The 17,931-nt window shown below is 39.3% G+C and overlaps 1 protein-coding gene across 2 annotated transcripts in view; it reads left to right on the top strand.

The window, feature by feature from the left end:
- Window positions 1–683: 683 nt before the first annotated feature.
- LOC309687349 (chloride channel protein 2-like) overlaps window positions 684–17,931 on the top strand; it is a 222,624-nt gene continuing 205,376 nt past the window's right edge. The window contains exons 1-3 of one of the 2 annotated variants that reach the window (XM_082502252.1): window positions 684–884; window positions 4,256–4,443; window positions 11,253–11,344. The gene's annotated coding sequence lies outside the window, so the exon portion shown is untranslated. Of the gene's footprint in view, window positions 885–2,649; window positions 3,241–4,249; window positions 4,444–11,252; window positions 11,345–17,931 lie in introns of those variants that run through there. The other variant, XM_082502251.1, reaches the window with a different exon arrangement.

The following is a 17,931-nucleotide window of genomic DNA, read 5'->3' as shown; positions in this document are numbered from 1 at the left end:
TTCAAATTTACAGGCTCTCAAAATACAGAGGGGTGGATTGAAATATAGCATTTTGTGATCCCTCACTGCAAAACACATGAAATTTTCAGGGTTGGAAAACACATTGAAGCAAGTTATCACATATGAAAGTTTTCTTTTTTCTAACTGCCTAACTTTTAACTTTCTAACTTTCTAACATCTTCTAGCGGTCTAGTTTGTGACAGTGAAAAGAATTTTCTAAACCACATTTTGCAGTAAGTCTGACATTATTAGTCATTAACGAGTCCAAACTTCTTCGGTTCCCAAACTCAAACACTGCGGCATCACTGTAGGTTAAAAACTGTTTAAATTCTTTCATCTTTCATGAAAATGATCTTGGCTGTTGTTCAGGTGCTACGAAAAAGTTAATATTCAAATATTCATTATTAAGAGGATTAGTGAAGTTTAATGGAGTTTGATAAGAGCAGGAAGTTAGCTCGCTAGTTTTCACCTAAAGATGATATACCCTGTTCTGACTCAGGGATTTCCAAAAAGTAAAAATGGACAGCTCTGTTATCACTTCGGACGTAAATGAAAACAGAAAATTAAACAGCAATGTTTGTAGGTTCAAGGTTACTTTATTTATACCTGTAAGTAAATTTGATAGCATATTAGGAAGGTTACTGAAGTTGAGCTAGCTGGCATATAATGGCATGCTACCTGGCGGCTAGCTACAGAGCTATTGCTAGGATAATATAAATACATTACAACCTTAAAAATGGAGAATGAGCGTTAACTTAACAAAAGTTAATGTGAGAATCCCTGATGGGCAGAGATAAATACAATCATATAACAGGGAAAAAATGCAGAAAACAGGCCACACTTCAGTCGAGGGAGCATCTAAGATGATCCATTCCCAGAATGAGGTTAGTCATTAATATGATTTTGGATGTATCACTATAAAAATTCCTAAGTTCGATGTACCCATTCAAAGTTTGGTTAGCCTTCGGGTAATTCTTTTCTAAAGCATTCAAGTATTTGGTGTCCACCAAACTGTGAGCCCATGGGCTAATGTTACAGCGCAAGGTTTTAAACTTATATAAAATCAAATATGATATAAATAATTAGAACACATTAAAAAGACAATAGCCTTAATGAATGCAGTAGGAGCTACTAACAGTAGATATAGACAACTAAATAATTGAACGCTGAAACTTCAATCACATCTTTCAAATATTTTAAAACCCCTGTGGTAATGAATGGTGCCAAAAACTACAAAACTTGTATTATTAGACCTAACTGTATTCAAGTAGTTAGTGTATGTGCAAAATGTGACTAATGTTAAGTGTGCTTGGTTTCAGGATAGGGTTAGAGTCACACTGGGGAAAACAGCAGCATGGCCAAATTTTCCATTGGCTTTGAAATGTTTGTTTTGCAGATAGTGACCAGGTCTGTGACTACTCACAGTTAGTTGCAGTCTGCCATTTAACTTTAGTGCTGTAAGATGGTGATAAAACATCAAATTGGCAATTGCATGGGGTCACAAGTACATGCAATCTACTTGTGATGATATTGGCAATTAACTGTGATCATTTGGCAAAACTCAGAAATCTGATCAAACAGATGAAACAGAAATTCTGAATTCTTCCAGAAATAGTGACGTAGGAGCTGCAGGAGTCATTTATTTGCAAAATGACATAGATGTACTCAGCAACTTTCCGCTTATATATGAATATAACCAGAATATGACCAGCATCGAAGCCCCAGAATAACCCTGATTGATTGCAACATGCTGACAATCTGTCTGAGAGTGATTGCAGTCAGTCTGAGTCAGGCTTTGGAGACAGGTTGTCACCCACCAGATGAACTGTGCAATTGCCTTGCAGTTGAAAGTGGTCTCCCAGAGGCATGCTCAACTAGGTGACCAGATAGTGTCTTCTTCTTACAATTGGTCTCCAACAGCACAGAAAAAAAATCAGTGCAGTCACCTTGCAACCACCAGTTTTTTTACTCACAAGCTGGTCACTGTACCATTCTCACTCTAATGTGACTGAGACAAAAGAGGCTTAGGATGTGCATTCACAGTATAAGATGTTATGGAGGGTCTGCAGAGAATGATTGCTAGTCAGTGAGAGCATGACAGAGCAAAAGTTAATGGAGAGATACAAAGAAAGACAGCACTGTGATAATTTTATCTTCAAGTAGTCTGAAATTGATTTTCAAGGTTCTTGGAAAGACAGTGGGCCTCGTTCATCAAACTGCCTTTTGTTACACTGCCAAACTGCATATTTATCAGTTTAGTCTTTGTTGGAGCCATAAACAAAGGTCCAGCTCTGTTCTGTTTACAGAAACTCATTTGAAATTGTATTTGAAAACCTACTGGACAAGAAATCTTTAAAGATTACCTATGCCAAGTCTTTCAGGCTTATTTATATCCATAACTTTCCTATGAAAGTGACTTCAAAACGCAAATTTCTGTCATATGTATGCTCTTATAGTGCTCATACTAAAAATAGTCAAAGATTTACATACATTTTTAGAGTTCAATGCATGTAGAAGTGCTTCCTTTGAGCCAAACACACAGGATTTAGGCTCACCAATCAACAATGTTTTTTGTGTTTTTTTACTCTTGGCTTTTTTATAATATCATTGAGATTATACGTCCCTTAGTGTACCCATCTCAGTAACTCAACCAGATAACTTCTAATATAACTGAGAACTCCCAGGATGTAATGCTAGCATTTTATGGTCAAATTGTAAAAGCAGTAATCAAGAATTGCTTTAGCCATTTTACATTTCACTCTTTTGAGTTTTGTGCAGTGAGTTTAACAGGAAGTGGATTGGCTCTTAGACTGACTCTAACACACCTTTGGCTTTCAGGGCAAAAGTCCCGCCAACATTCCATTCAAACCTATCCGGTTGTTAAGTGATGACGCGACGAATCCTACTTCCGGGCCTAAAGTAGTCTGCGTTTAATATGGCTTTTGTGTTGTTAACATGTTTAATGTTATGTATTTTCTTCTATTTGATCTCAAAAAGCTCCTAAAACAGTCAGTGATCACTGTTGACCTCCCTCGGCTTTTATTACCGCTAATCATTTATTTAAGCTCAGTTTTTAAAACCTTAGGATGTAACTACAGCCCAGCCCATGCAGCAGTATATGAATGACTAACCTCGTATTGTGGATGGATTATCTCAGTTGTTCTCCTGGCTGAAGTTTGGTCCTTTTACAGCATCCTGCCATGCGATTACATTTGTTCCTGACCACCGAGAACACTCACGGTAACTTTTATCGAGTGGAAAAAAAGTTAGCTTGTTTATATTATGCTAACATAGCTGTGTCGCTAGCGGTCACGTAGCACATCATTATATACCAGCTAGCCCAACTTCAGTAACCCTACAAACGTCACTGCTGTTTAGTTTTCTGTCTTCATTTATGTTGGAAGTGATAGGAGAGCTGTACGTTTTAATTTGTTTCCAAAACCCAGGACAGTCAGGACATGCTATATTGTATTTAGATAGAAGCTAACGAGCTAACTCCCTGCTAACTTCTAACTCCGTTAAATGTCATAAATTCCGTTTTCATGGATGCCTGGATGTTAAACTCAATTGTTACACCTGGTAGAGCAGAACGCTGATCATTTTATTAAAGATGAAAGACTTTAGACAGTTTTTCAATTCTCAGTAATGCCATAGTGATCGTTTGATATATGGACCTGCAGCGGAGTTTAGGTACAGACACGGCTAGTGACGCCAGACTGAACAACCGGATTGTTTATGAGGAACAGCCAACCAGAAGAAAGTTGACTTAAACAGAAACGCATGGACTCACCTGGTTTTTAGATAGTGAATACATAAGGATTATCGTGAACTTAAATCATACAAAGGCATTTGATAGGAGTCCAAGAATAAGAATGTGGAGTTGAAAACAGCAGAATAAATAGTTTAAATTCAAGTGCAGATTTTCCATACAAACACAATCACAGTGAGAAAAAAAACTATGATAGTTGGTTGGGATATTATTTTAAGAATTATTTTAAAATAATAAAAATGGTCACTTAATAGCATACTTTCTGGATCGAGTCACACACTTGTACTTTGAATATACATTTTAGTCATAGACAAGTTCATAAGTCATAGAGAAGAAGTACTTTTTCAAGTGGAACTGGGAATCCTGCTGAACAAGTTGGACTTGTCATACATATGTAAATTTCCTTTAGGGATGAGAAGTAACGAAGTACAAATACTTTTGCTTTTGCACAACACCAGACTAACTGCAGGTGTCCATAAGTTACAGGGTGTGGTACTTCAGCATCTAGGTAGCCCCACAGAAGAGGACCGAACATAAAGGACCTAGCTTCCTGGCTAAAGATCCAGCTGATTTATTTCACAGGGAGAGAAAACAAGAAGAGCCAACTTCACTCAGAGACAGAGAATGATAATAAAGACAGTACAAGAGAGGAAGAAGAGAGCTTAGAATTAAAGGTAAGAATGCTCAGTGGTGCTTGATAAACTGAAAATGTAAAGCTTACAAGTCTTCATGTTTTTAAATCAGATATTGGGTCTGTACATATGGCATGTTTTTTCATATTTTGAAATGTGCTGCAAAACAAACTGAGGTAGACTGTTTTATTTAAAGATTATATGAAAAGCAGTTAGTGCAGGATAAACAGGTTTGTTTGCTGTACTGTGGTGGGTTTAAAGTAAAGAACAGTGTGTGACTGGTGCACGGTGGCTGTGGTTTCATGGTCAGTGTTAGGTTACATCAAGTGTAGCAGAGATTCATACTGATTTTAGCTGATGAATTCCACCTTCATACCAACTTTATACCATCTAGAAAAAAGGCAACATAAATAGTATACTGTAAGTGCAGAGGATGGAAATTAGCTAGGAACTCATGAAACATTTGCACACATCTGGTTGAATTCAGGTGTGTACATCCAAAAAGAGCAGCAGGTGTCACGATCCTGGGTCTTTTGACCCAACGTTTTGAGTTTTAGTTTATTTTGATGTTTATGGGTTGTGTTTAAGTTCGTTAGGTTATCTAAGTTCATTTGTTTATTAGATTCCCCTTGTGTTTTCAACCCCTCTGATAATCTTCCTTGTCCTTTGTGTTTCATGTCTGCATATTTTTTGTTGTCAAGTTCATGTTGTCATGTCTGCGTTTCATTATGTTTCCTGTTTTATTTTGAAGAAGTCCTATGTTCCTGTTGTCTATGTGTTTAGCTTTAAGGCCTTTCTCAATTCTCAAGTCCGCAAGTCTGTACTCGCGTTCTCAGCGAGTCTGGACTTGCCGAGAACGCGAGCACGGACTTAAGATTTGTACAATTGGAACACCAGCGTACTTGATGATGTCACGGGTCTGGAGTTTTTACTGCTGTCCCCTCTTAATTTAACTGTGATTAATATGTTACGAAGCTTAACTTTAATCTCAGCCAAACCGATTTACCTACGAGCAAATAAAACACTGAAATACACCAAACATTAACATTTAGAAGTGATCTAAGTGACTTATATATTGTGTTTAACCTCAGTAGTGAAATCTCTATTAATAAAAATAATGTACATGTATGCCTTAATAAAAACAAACAGGTGAGATGTTAGAAGGCTTTTATTTTTATCTTAGTGGACACTCAAAAATTACAATAGACAGCTGCTGGGGTTTGGAAGAGAACTGAACAAATATTTAAAATATAATCTGATCATTTTGAAGCATCCTTCAGAATCTCCACATATTAACATGCTGCTTTTGTTCCCGGTGAAAATGTCTCCTCCTGAATTGAAATATATCTCAGCCAGGAACAAATAAAACACTGAAATAAACTGAACATTAACATTTCGAAGTCATCTAAGAGACTTATATATCATGTTTAACCTGAGTAGCGAAAGACCACGGAGGGGTTGAAAACGATGTGCCGGGAGTCCACTGTTCTTGCCGGCTCAAGTGATCCTCAACCTCCCGGTCTGCTATGGAGCTGTTGGGTAACAGACGTCTCCGAAAACGTCAGAGCACATTTGGAAATATATGATATCTAGATAAATCGAGCAGATATTTGAAGTGTACACAGCTACATTCTCGCTTGAAAATAACTTCAAAGTTTATTTTGTGACCCAGAAAGAGTAATAAAAGTTTTTAGCCGCACTCCTCAGCCATTGTCACGTTTGGGTTTTGGACTAAATGCATTCTGGGATATTTAGCTGTACCAAGTACACACAAGTCACCACCGATGCATGCTCAATAAAACAGGCGGAGTGAGAACACATCCGGGAATTTTTCGGGTTCTCGGCTTGATGCCTACTTTGAATTGGAACAGTACTTGGTCTCCAACTGATGATGTATCACGAGAACGCAAGTACGCACAAGTATGCATATTGAGACAGGCCCTTACTCTCCCCTTGTTGGGGCGATCGTGGCTCAAGAGTTGGGAGTTCGCCTTGTAATCGGAAGGTTGCCAGTTCGAGCCCTGGCTTGGTAAATTAGTTGAATCAGTACTTCCAACTTTTACTGGAGTCTTTTTAACAGTACTATTTGTACTTCTATTTAAGTACAGAATGTCAGTACTTGTGCCAACTCTGTCTACATTATGATTAAGTATCTTTATTCTTGTCTTGCAGTTACATAAACACTCAGCCACAATGAGCCTTAGGCTACGTCCACACATACCCAGGTATTTTTGAAAACGCAGATTTTTCTATGCGTTTGCACCTTTCGTCCACACGTAAACGGCGTTTTCGGTCACTAAAAAAGGAGATTTCTAAAAACTCCTGCCAGGGTGGATATTTTCAAAAACTTTGCATTTACGCGTGGACGAGAAAAACGGAGGAAATGCAGAAAACGCAGCGTCAAAGGTGTGCGCCTTTTTTGACGTCACACTGTGCGCCACGTTATTGTTTCGGTGAAATGAATTTCTACAATACTGTTACTGTTAATTGTACTCTCTGCAGTGTTTAAATGCTTACATATGCACACACAGTTATTGTCCCTCCACACATACGACTCTGCTTCTATGCCCCATCTTTGTTTACTATTTCCCACCGAGGCTTCTAGACTTCTGATTGGCCAACATTTCTACACGGTTAGGAATATATCGCCACCTGTTGCTTTGGCATGTTCCTAGCAGCGTTTTCCTTCATTTCTGCGTTTACGTGTGGACGGGATTATTTTTTTAAAAATACCCGTGTACGTGTGGATGTAGCCTTAAAAGCAGTCATAAAGAATTGTTTTAGCGATTTTGCAGTCCACTCTTTTGAGTTTTGTGCAGTGAGTTAACAGGAAGTGGATTGGCTCTTAGACTGACTCTAACACACCTTTGGCTTTCAGGGCAAAAGCCCCGCCCACTTTCCATTCACACCTATTGTTTATGAGGAAGAGCGAACCAGAAGAAAGTTGACTTAAACAGAAACGCATGGACTCACCTGGTTTTTAGACAGTGAATAAATAAGCATTATTGTGTGCACTGTAAATCATACAAAGCCATTCTATTAGAGTCCAAGAATAAAAGTCCAAGCAGAATAAAGAGTTTAAGACTATTATTATTGGTGTTTTCCATGTCATGAAGATTGACGTTTTTTAAAAAGTTGCGAGCTGATTCTGACATTTAACTAAGAGGATCACTGTTGTATTGCCCTTGTCTACGTTAAATGAATTTGATTGATCTTTCCATTCATCCATCCATTTTCTGATGCTTACCTGGGTTCAGTTTGCAGGAGCGTCTAGCAAAGAAGCTCAGACTTATCTCTTCAAGGGGAACCTCCTACAGCTTTTCTAAGGTGACCTCTAGGTAATCAACTTTGTTACATCTATAGTGTCAAAAGTGACCACCATAGTAAAGAAATGGCAATCCCCCCACACCCCCTTTGGCCTCTGACCCCCTGAATGGCCCACTGAATGACCAAATAAATGAAAGACCCACTGAACAACCCATTGAACTACCCACTGAACTGAATTTGGTGGTGAAAAATGTTTTTTATGTTAATTTAAGAGCTGTTAAAACTGACCAGTCAATTGTGACCGGGAACACAAAAGTAAGGGGGTGGGGATGCACACAACCAGCTAGTTTTACACCTGAACCACCTCAACTGGTTCCTATTGATGTGGAGGATTAGCAGCTTTACTCTACTCCCTTCTGAAACATTAAGCTTCTCACGCTTTCTCTACGAGAGAGGTTACCAAGGACTGTCCTATGGCCTGCTCATAGATTTTCATGAGTGAAAAACCAAGGAAAGACTGTGGATTTGCCTTAATTGACAGGCGCTTCTTCATTGTTTTTTGCTGGTGAAACAGGAATTGTTCTGTTTTAGAAAATAAAAATGTTATAAGTAGGGGCGGATCTAGAAGGGTGGCATGGGGTGGCAAGTGCCACCCTAAAATGATCTCTTGCCACCCCAAGTGCCACCCTAGTTTTGCATATGACAGTGTTGTTTATTAAAATAAGATAGCATTAACACTTTGAGCGTAGTTACAGTTAACAGTGAACATAAATGCTAAAACTGAATATATTGCATCGTGTTACCAATGTTCCCTCTAATTTTTCATGTGTCTGAGCGAACACACAAGCTCCCTGAGCGGTCCCTTGGACCACCTTGAGCGACAGCAGATGTGTGCACTGTAGTCACGCCAGCATCGAATCCATTCAAGTTACATGGTTTATTAAAATAATCAAATTACAGCATTTACATTTATGTTAGATTACTTTTAATTAACTGCTTTAGCCCACTTATAATGAAAATTTAAAAAAAATCTTGTCCATGACCTGTGTAGTATGTTAACACTATTGGAAGTAAAAATAACTTGAACTCCAAATTTGAAAACACAACTTTCTTTCTTTCTTTCTTTCTTTTTTATAAAGCTCTGACTTGTATTATGAGTCTGTAGTCTGGGAGAGAGTCCTGTAACTCTCTCTCTGCAAACTATAGTATATATTGACCAATGTTGGGCAATTAATTATATAGTTACTTCTTCAAAAAAGTAACTGAGTTTTGCAAACAACAAAGTTTTTTGCAGCTGTTTACCTAAAAATGCAGCAAAGGCGTTTTTTAAATAAACATTTCAAACTATTTACAGAACAATCAGCTGTTCTGCGTCAAATTTGATGCCACACAAATTATTTGTGCCACTCCAAAAAATAATTTCTGTCCACTATGAGATAAAGGAGAACAACAGCGCAATTGTGCACGCGCGCAGCTTAGAGGGTGCGTGTTACCCACCTCCACCATTAACAAATGGTTCAGCCAATAGTGCAGACCGGCTTTTTTCTTGTTTTCAGTAGCAAGTGATGCTTATGATTGTGTCAGAGCACATTTTGAACAACACCAAGGGAATTTCAGATTTTACACAGCTGGTTGGTTGTTGCACTCTGGAAATGGAATAAGGGTGAGTGTTATTAACCCTTTGGGGTCCACGGACACGCTGCACCTCCAAATCACATGACTGATTCAAGCTGACATAACAACAAGCTGCAGCCACGCTGACACTTTCAGCCCGTGTTGAAAGTTTGGACTTCAAAGATTTAAAATTTTAATTACAGGCCAGTAAATCCAGAGTTATGATATATGTACAGTGGGGCAAAAAAGTATTTAGTCAGCCACCGATTGTGCAAGTTCCCCCACCTAAAATGATGACAGAGGTCAGTAATTTGCACCAGAGGTACACTTCAACTGTGAGAGACAGAATGTGAAAAGAAAATCCATGAATTCACATGGTAGGATTTGTAAAGAATTTATTCGTAAATCAGGGTGGAAAATAAGTATTTGGTCAATAACAAAAATACAACTCAATACTTTGTAACATAACCTTTGTTGGCAATAACAGAGGTCAAACGTTTACTATAGGTCTTTACCAGGTTTGCACACACAGTAGCTGGTATTTTGGCCCATTCCTCCATGCAGATCTTCTCGAGAGCAGTGATGTTTTGGGGCTGTCGCCGAGCAACACGGACTTTCAACTCCCGCCACAGATTTTCTATGAGGTTGAGGTCTGGAGACTGGCTAGGCCACTCCAGGACTTTCAAATGCTTCTTACGGAGCCACTCCTTTGTTGCCCGGGCGCTGTGTTTTGGATCATTGTCATGTTGGAAGACCCAGCCTCGTTTCATCTTCAAAGTTCTCACTGATGGAAGGAGGTTTTGGCTCAAAATCTCACGATACATGGCCCCATTCATTCTGTCCTTAACACGGATCAGTCGTCCTGTCCCCTTGGCAGAAAAACAGCCCCATAGCATGATGTTTCCACCCCCATGCTTCACAGTAGGTATGGTGTTCTTGGGATGCAACTCAGTATTCTTCTTCCTCCAAACACGACGATTTGAGTTTATACCAAAAAGTCCTACTTTGGTTTCATCTGACCACATGACATTCTCCCAATCCTCTGCTGTATCATCCATGTGCTCTCTGGCAAACTTCAGACGGGCCTGGACATGCACTGGCTTCAGCAGCGGAACACGTCTGGCACTGCGGGATTTGATTCCCTGCCGTTGTAGTGTGTTACTGATGGTGACCTTTGTTACTTTGGTCCCAGCTCTCTGCAGGTCATTCACCAGGTCCCCCCGTGTGGTTCTGGGATCTTTGCTCACCGTTCTCATGATCATTTTGACCCCACGGGATGAGATCTTGCGTGGAGCCCCAGATCGAGGGAGATTATCAGTGGTCTTGTATGTCTTCCATTTTCTGATGATTGCTCCCACAGTTGATTTTTTCACACCAAGCTGCTTGCCTATTGTAGATTCACTCTTCCCAGTCTGGTGCAGGTCTACAATACTTTTCCTGGTGTCCTTCGAAAGCTCTTTGGTCTTGGCCATGGCGGCGTTTGGGGTCTGACTGTTTGAGGCTGTGGACAGGTGTCTTTTATACAGATGATGAGTTCAAACAGGTGCCATTCATACAGGTAACGAGTGGGGGACAGAAAAGCTTCTTACAGAAGACGTTACAGGTCTGTGAGAGCCAGAGATTTTCCTTGGTCACTTAATAGCATACTTTCTGGATCGAGTCACACACTTGTACTTTGAATATACATTTTAGTCATAGACAAGTTCATAAGTCATAGAGAAGAAGTACTTTTTCAAGTGGAACTGGGAATCCTGCTGAACAAGTTGGACTTGTCATACATATGTAAATTTCCTTTAGGGATGAGAAGTAACGAAGTACAAATACTTTTGCTTTTGCACAACACCAGACTAACTGCAGGTGTCCATAAGTTACAGGGTGTGGTACTTCAGCATCTAGGTAGCCCCACAGAAGAGGACCGAACATAAAGGACCTAGCTTCCTGGCTAAAGATCCAGCTGATTTATTTCACAGGGAGAGAAAACAAGAAGAGCCAACTTCACTCAGAGACAGAGAATGATAATAAAGACAGTACAAGAGAGGAAGAAGAGAGCTTAGAATTAAAGGTAAGAATGCTCAGTGGTGCTTGATAAACTGAAAATGTAAAGCTTACAAGTCTTCATGTTTTTAAATCAGATATTGGGTCTGTACATATGGCATGTTTTTTCATATTTTGAAATGTGCTGCAAAACAAACTGAGGTAGACTGTTTTATTTAAAGATTATATGAAAAGCAGTTAGTGCAGGATAAACAGGTTTGTTTGCTGTACTGTGGTGGGTTTAAAGTAAAGAACAGTGTGTGACTGGTGCACGGTGGCTGTGGTTTCATGGTCAGTGTTAGGTTACATCAAGTGTAGCAGAGATTCATACTGATTTTAGCTGATGAATTCCACCTTCATACCAACTTTATACCATCTAGAAAAAAGGCAACATAAATAGTATACTGTAAGTGCAGAGGATGGAAATTAGCTAGGAACTCATGAAACATTTGCACACATCTGGTTGAATTCAGGTGTGTACATCCAAAAAGAGCAGCAGGTGTCACTATCCTGGGTCTTTTGACCCAACGTTTTGAGTTTTAGTTTATTTTGATGTTTATGGGTTGTGTTTAAGTTCGTTAGGTTATCTAAGTTCATTGGTTTATTAGATTCCCCTTGTGTTTTCAACCCCTCTGATAATCTTCCTTGTCCTTTGTGTTTCATGTCTGCATATTTTTTGTTGTCAAGTTCATGTTGTCATGTCTGCGTTTCATTATGTTTCCTGTTTTATTTTGAAGAAGTCCTATGTTCCTGTTATCTATGTGTTTAGCTTTAAGGCCTTTCTCAATTCTCAAGTCCGCAAGTCTGTACTCGCGTTCTCAGCGAGTCTGGACTTGCCGAGAACGCGAGCACGGACTTAAGATTTGTACAATTGGAACACCAGCGTACTTGATGATGTCACGGGTCTGGAGTTTTTACTGCTGTCCCCTCTTAATTTAACTGTGATTAATATGTTATGAAGCTTAACTTTAATCTCAGCCAAACCGATTTACCTACGAGCAAATAAAACACTGAAATACACCAAACATTAACATTTAGAAGTGATCTAAGTGACTTATATATTGTGTTTAACCTCAGTAGTGAAATCTCTATTAATAAAAATAATGTACATGTATGCCTTAATAAAAACAAACAGGTGAGATGTTAGAAGGCTTTTATTTTTATCTTAGTGGACACTCAAAAATTACAATAGACAGCTGCTGGGGTTTGGAAGAGAACTGAACAAATATTTAAAATATAATCTGATCATTTTGAAGCATCCTTCAGAATCTCCACATATTAACATGCTGCTTTTGTTCCCGGTGAAAATGTCTCCTCCTGAATTGAAATATATCTCAGCCAGGAACAAATAAAACACTGAAATAAACTGAACATTAACATTTCGAAGTCATCTAAGAGACTTATATATCATGTTTAACCTGAGTAGCGAAAGACCACGGAGGGGTTGAAAACGATGTGCCGGGAGTCCATTGTTCTTGCCGGCTCAAGTGATCCTCGACCTCCCGGTCTGCTATGGAGCTGGTGGGTAACAGACGTCTCCGAAAACGTCAGAGCACATTTGGAAATATATGATATCTAGATAAATCGAGCAGATATTTGAAGTGTACACAGCTACATTCTCGCTTGAAAATAACTTCAAAGTTTATTTTGTGACCCAGAAAGAGTAATAAAAGTTTTTAGCCGCACTCCTCAGCCATTGTCACGTTTGGGTTTTGGACTAAATGCATTCTGGGATATTTAGCTGTACCAAGTACACACAAGTCACCACCGATGCATGCTCAATAAAACAGGCGGAGTGAGAACACATCCGGGAATTTTTCGGGTTCTCGGCTTGATGCCTACTTTGAATTGGAACAATACTTGGTCTCCAACTGATGATGTATCACGAGAACGCAAGTACGCACAAGTATGCATATTGAGACAGGCCCTTACTCTCCCCTTGTTGGGGCGATCGTGGCTCAAGAGTTGGGAGTTCGCCTTGTAATCGGAAGGTTGCCAGTTCGAGCCCTGGCTTGGTAAATAGTTGAATCAGTACTTCCAACTTTTACTGGAGTCTTTTTAACAGTACTATTTGTACTTCTATTTAAGTACAGAATGTCAGTACTTGTGCCAACTCTGTCTACATTATGATTAAGTATCTTTATTCTTGTCTTGCAGTTACATAAACACTCAGCCACAATGAGCCTTAGGCTACGTCCACACATACCCAGGTATTTTTGAAAACGCAGATTTTTCTATGCGTTTGCACCTTTCGTCCACACGTAAACGGCGTTTTCGGTCACTAAAAAAGGAGATTTCTAAAAACTCCTGCCAGGGTGGATATTTTCAAAAACTTTGCATTTACGCGTGGACGAGAAAAACGGAGGAAACGCAGAAAACGCAGCGTCAAAGGTGTGCGCCTTTTTTGACGTCACACTGTGCGCCACGTTATTGTTTCGGTGAAATGAATTTCTACAATACTGTTACTGTTAATTGTACTCTCTGCAGTGTTTAAATGCTTACATATGCACACACAGTTATTGTCCCTCCACACATACGACTCTGCTTCTATGCCCCATCTTTGTTTACTATTTCCCACCGAGGCTTCTAGACTTCTGATTGGCCAACATTTCTACACGGTTAGGAATATATCGCCACCTGTTGCTTTGGCATGTTCCTAGCAGCGTTTTCCTTCATTTCTGCGTTTACGTGTGGACGGGGTTATTTTTTTAAAAATACCCGTGTACGTGTGGATGTAGCCTTAAAAGCAGTCATAAAGAATTGTTTTAGCGATTTTGCAGTCCACTCTTTTGAGTTTTGTGCAGTGAGTTAACAGGAAGTGGATTGGCTCTTAGACTGACTCTAACACACCTTTGGCTTTCAGGGCAAAAGCCCCGCCCACTTTCCATTCACACCTATTGTTTATGAGGAAGAGCGAACCAGAAGAAAGTTGACTTAAACAGAAACGCATGGACTCACCTGGTTTTTAGACAGTGAATAAATAAGCATTATTGTGTGCACTGTAAATCATACAAAGCCATTCTATTAGAGTCCAAGAATAAAAGTCCAAGCAGAATAAAGAGTTTAAGACTATTATTATTGGTGTTTTCCATGTCATGAAGATTGACGTTTTTTAAAAAGTTGCGAGCTGATTCTGACATTTAACTAAGAGGATCACTGTTGTATTGCCCTTGTCTACGTTAAATGAATTTGATTGATCTTTCCATTCATCCATCCATTTTCTGATGCTTACCTGGGTTCAGTTTGCAGGAGCGTCTAGCAAAGAAGCTCAGACTTATCTCTTCAAGGGGAACCTCCTACAGCTTTTCTAAGGTGACCTCTAGGTAATCAACTTTGTTACATCTATAGTGTCAAAAGTGACCACCATAGTAAAGAAATGGCAATCCCCCCACACCCCCTTTGGCCTCTGACCCCCTGAATGGCCCACTGAATGACCAAATAAATGAAAGACCCACTGAACAACCCATTGAACTACCCACTGAACTGAATTTGGTGGTGAAAAATGTTTTTTATGTTAATTTAAGAGCTGTTAAAACTGACCAGTCAATTGTGACCGGGAACACAAAAGTAAGGGGGTGGGGATGCACACAACCAGCTAGTTTTACACCTGAACCACCTCAACTGGTTCCTATTGATGTGGAGGATTAGCAGCTTTACTCTACTCCCTTCTGAAACATTAAGCTTCTCACGCTTTCTCTACGAGAGAGGTTACCAAGGACTGTCCTATGGCCTGCTCATAGATTTTCATGAGTGAAAAACCAAGGAAAGACTGTGGATTTGCCTTAATTGACAGGCGCTTCTTCATTGTTTTTTGCTGGTGAAACAGGAATTGTTCTGTTTTAGAAAATAAAAATGTTATAAGTAGGGGCGGATCTAGAAGGGTGGCATGGGGTGGCAAGTGCCACCCTAAAATGATCTCTTGCCACCCCAAGTGCCACCCTAGTTTTGCATATGACAGTGTTGTTTATTAAAATAAGATAGCATTAACACTTTGAGCGTAGTTACAGTTAACAGTGAACATAAATGCTAAAACTGAATATATTGCATCGTGTTACCAATGTTCCCTCTAATTTTTCATGTGTCTGAGCGAACACACAAGCTCCCTGAGCGGTCCCTTGGACCACCTTGAGCGACAGCAGATGTGTGCACTGTAGTCACGCCAGCATCGAATCCATTCAAGTTACATGGTTTATTAAAATAATCAAATTACAGCATTTACATTTATGTTAGATTACTTTTAATTAACTGCTTTAGCCCACTTATAATGAAAATTTAAAAAAAATCTTGTCCATGACCTGTGTAGTATGTTAACACTATTGGAAGTAAAAATAACTTGAACTCCAAATTTGAAAACACAACTTTCTTTCTTTCTTTCTTTCTTTTTTATAAAGCTCTGACTTGTATTATGAGTCTGTAGTCTGGGAGAGAGTCCTGTAACTCTCTCTCTGCAAACTATAGTATATATTGACCAATGTTGGGCAATAAATTATATAGTTACTTCTTCAAAAAAGTAACTGAGTTTTGCAAACAACAAAGTTTTTTGCAGCTGTTTACCTAAAAATGCAGCAAAGGCGTTTTTTAAATAAACATTTCAAACTATTTACAGAACAATCAGCTGTTCTGCATCAAATTTGATGCCACACAAATTATTTGTGCCACTCCAAAAAATAATTTCTGTCCACTATGAGATAAAGGAGAACAACAGCACAATTGTGCACGCGCGCAGCTTAGAGGGTGCGTATTACCCACCTCCACCATTAACAAATGGTTCAGCCAATAGTGCAGACCGGCTTTTTTCTTGTTTTCAGTAGCAAGTGATGCTTATGATTGTGTCAGAGCACATTTTGAACAACACCAAGGGAATTTCAGATTTTACACAGCTGGTTGGTTGTTGCACTCTGGAAATGGAATAAGGGTGAGTGTTATTAACCCTTTGGGGTCCACGGACACGCTGCACCTCCAAATCACATGACTGATTCAAGCTGACATAACAACAAGCTGCAGCCACGCTGACACTTTCAGCCCGTGTTGAAAGTTTGGACTTCAAAGATTTAAAATTTTAATTACAGGCCAGTAAATCCAGAGTTATGATATATGTATATATACAGTGGAACCCCGACTTATGAATACCCCATTTAATGAAAAATTCAAATTACGAAGGCACTTAACTGCAATATTTCTGCCCGTGTTACGGCAAAATGCCCGAGTAACGAAATCCGCTGGCAGTGCCCACAATGCCTTCCGAATCATGTGACAACCCCCTTGGCTTTCGTACTTGCGCTTCGCTGTTCCACTTGAACGACGTATTGTTGTTGCAGTTAGCAATTAGCCTATAGCCTATCGTTCACTCAAAAGGCGTGATGGATGATTCGACTTACGAAAATTTTTGACTTACCAAAGACCCTCGGGAGCAAATTCATTTCGTAAGTCGGGGTTCCACTGTATATATGTGTATGTATATATATATATATATATACATATATATATATATATATATCATCACGGTTTTTTTGTGGGGTGGGAGGGGGGGTTAAACATTTTCTAAATACAGTGAGAAAACAGTAAAGAAAGGGGAAAAAAAGACACCTCTTTCCTATTGGTGGGAAAATGTACCATTTTGACCAATTAAAAAATAAGTCAACACGTGGGATTTGGTTGTTTAGACAGAGGGGAAAGTTTTGGGAGTGACAGTAACGGCAGCGAGACAGAGCGAGTGAGTGAGATAGCGAGTTTTTAGAAGTGGGAGATTTCTGACGTTTAGTGTGTAGTATGTAGTAAGTGTGTTGTGTTGTCTTGTGCATTTAGTCTGTTTTGTAGTCGCTGTTTTGTTTTGTGTGTCAGTGAGGGCACTAATGAATGTCACAAAGGCACATTGCAGTGTAAACACTTTCACCAGGTAGAAAACCAGCGGAGTGATGCACCTCCTGTTGTCAGGCCAGCAGATTTATCCCTGTGGTGTTCTCCTCTGTCTTGTGGTGGACAAACTTTTTTTTTTTTTACTGGCACACACAATTTGTAGAGCATCCTATTGCGAGACCTGATTGTTCTCTCATTTTAGTTAGAGTAATATTTTTAAATGGTTGTGCAAAATAAAATAAAAACGGCAGGTGTATTGGCTGCATTTTTAGATAAACAGTTGTATATGTTTACAAAATGTGTGCATAATTTTTCACCACCTGCATATGTGTTTGGAAAAAAAGGCTTTGATTTTGCCACCCTCATGCCCCTATGAATTTCTCTAGATCCGCCCCTGGTTATAAGTAATGTTATATCTTATAAAGGTAACACCAAATGTGGTTTCATTCAGGCCTAATGTAGTGCTGATTGGACCGAGCAGACCTCCTGGTGCTCGCTGTTCTCCAGAACCTCCAGATGGTCAGTCTGCTGCTGCCTGAACACACTCTGAATTATTCATTTCGAGTTGTGTGACTCCCGTGGGTCCTGTCTGTCACACAAATAGACTTATAGCATTCTGTATGTCCTGGAAATGTGCAAACTTATATCATAAGTTATAGATACTGTAACTCTGGAATGTATGGAAGACAAAAAGTAAAAAATGAATAAAAACAAAATATAGAAATAAATGAAATAGTTAAAAATCAGAATCCTTGTGTT

Source organism: Aulonocara stuartgranti (assembly GCF_965226115.1).
Source record: "Aulonocara stuartgranti genome assembly, chromosome: 14".
Classification (NCBI taxonomy): domain Eukaryota; kingdom Metazoa; phylum Chordata; class Actinopteri; order Cichliformes; family Cichlidae; genus Aulonocara; species Aulonocara stuartgranti.
The sequence above is the reverse complement of the archived record's forward strand: the minus strand, read 5'-3'. Positions and strand labels throughout refer to the sequence as shown.